The following is a 2,444-nucleotide window of genomic DNA, read 5'->3' on the forward strand; positions in this document are numbered from 1 at the left end:
CTGGTATCTTCACAATTTGTATATATATATATATATATATATATATATGTGCAAGTTAACCCGTGCATGATACTCATGCATTCTAGTCAAATCAAGCTACTTAAGGTGTTAAAAAGGTTCTTGTCATGTATTTGGGGCTAGGCCAGGCCTCCTCAGGGGAAGAGCGTTACTTCCCAACGTAAGCGCCCTTTTTTAACAAGGTTTTGTCCACATGTCACCACCTCATCATTTTTCTCCATCACCTCATCCTTCATCATTATCGCCACATCTATCCAGATGTCTATCCAGACACAGGGATCTCTCTCAGCGGTCCTAAGTATCACACTCCTCTCGCTCTGTCACCCCCACCAACCACTCCCCACTGTCTCCCCTGGCAACCACCAACCACTCCCAACTGTCACTTCTTCAAGAAATATATATATATTTTTTTTTAAAACCTTTATAAACACTTTTAACAATTAACAAGCTAAATTAACAAATTAAAAACATCTTAGTATACCAAATTTCAGCCCTTTCTGAGTTTCCCCCCCCCACACACTAAGAATTTAGTAGGTCAATGTATAACTTCGCCCAGCAGGTGGCGCTGCAGCTTGGTTTTTTTTTTCCACACACAGACACACGCCACTAGGCTTTTATATAGTATATATATATATATATATATATATATATGTTTTGTCCAAGTGCTTACTACGCATATACAGAAAGTGTTGGAAAGTACTATTGCACCTATGTAGAGTGTGTGTTTGAAGCAGTTTAATACTCATAGCTGAACGGATGAAAGGCAACTTAGTTTCCTATCTATAAAAGCTGGGTTGCTGCGACACACTGTACCTCACCCTGGACCCATGTGCATTGGTGTCAGTCATTTGTTTATCCAGCTCAAGCAGAGAACGGGTTCCTGGATAAATGTGGATGATGAACATATTGGTAAGAAACTATTGGAAGATATGTACCTTATTATTATCTTTTTTACTTGTTTGCAATAAAAGATTGTTATTTGAGCTTTGTGGTCACGGGTCTTTATCCACCTGAACGAATATGAGTTTTCACTGGAAACATTAATTTGGCACTGCTCTAGCCAATAGAAAACAGTCTGTGTGTTTTGTTAGCTCAGAACAGTGCAGAGCAGGGGTCGGTAACCACTGTCACGAGTGCCAGACGTGGTACGCGGACCACTTCTGTCTGGCACGCCGAGCTTTGCTGCTGTCAATTTAAACAGCCGAAGATGGCTGAAACGGAGCTGCTGCACATGCACAGCAGTTCTGTTTCAGTCATCTTCAGCTGCTTAAGTGAAGCAGCTTCTGTGGAACGGAAGATCGACATCTCAGGTAAATATGAGGCAGAATATGACTGGGGGCACAACTAAGAGGCATAATATCACTGGGGCATAACTAAGGCACAATATGACTGAGGGGCATAACAATGAGGCACAATATGACTGGGGGCATAATTATGAGGTGCAATCTGACTGGAGGCATAACTATGAGGCACAATATGACTGGGGGCATAACTAAGAGGCAAAATATAACTGGGGGCATAACTAAGTTGCAGAATATGACTGGGGGCATAAGTATGAGGCAGAATATGACTGGGGTCATAACTATGAGGCAGAATATGACTGGGGGCATAACTAAGAGGCAAAATATGACTGGGGATATAACTAAGAGGCACAATTTGACTGGGGACATAACTAACAGGCAAAATATGACTGGGGCACATCTATGAGGCAGAATATGACTGGCAGCACAACTATGAGGGATAATATGATTGGGGGCACAACTATGAGAGATAATGAACTGGAGACACAATTATGAAGGATAACATAATCTGGGGCACAGTTGTGTGGCATAATATAAACTGGGGGCACTATTGTGTGGCATAACATGAACGTTTATTTGTTGGTCCCATTTCTATTAACATTATAATGATATTAGCATTATAAAATAAGAAATAATTTAATATCCCAGAAATATATATACACATTTAGATTTTACTTTTTTTTTAACTGTTACAAAACTACAAACATGCAACAGACTACTATATTGTATATTGTATATTGTAAAAACATACTTTAGTATTCTTTACATGGTGACTAATATAAAATTCATCAGGCCTTTAAGAGTGTTTATGGTTTGCCATAAGCTTTTATCTGAGCTCAGTAGGTTTGAGTATAGAAAGGAAATAAATGTGTAGAGTTGGTAATTGGGTACAATGTGTTAGGGAGGTTCAGAAGGTGGTTTTAGCTATAAGTACTATTGAACATATTTTTCACCCACAAAAATATGCTGCCATCTTTCAGGCTTTATTTTAGCAAGTTAGGCAATAAAAGCAAATTTCTGATTGGCTGTTATGGTTTAGTGCTAACTTTGCTCCTGAAAACAATGGACCTCATTTAGAGTCGGATGCAAAGTCTGTTCTAGGCGCATCCAACAAAAAAGCACTAA

The sequence above is a fragment of the Mixophyes fleayi genome, chromosome 1 (assembly GCF_038048845.1).
Source record: "Mixophyes fleayi isolate aMixFle1 chromosome 1, aMixFle1.hap1, whole genome shotgun sequence".
Classification (NCBI taxonomy): domain Eukaryota; kingdom Metazoa; phylum Chordata; class Amphibia; order Anura; family Limnodynastidae; genus Mixophyes; species Mixophyes fleayi.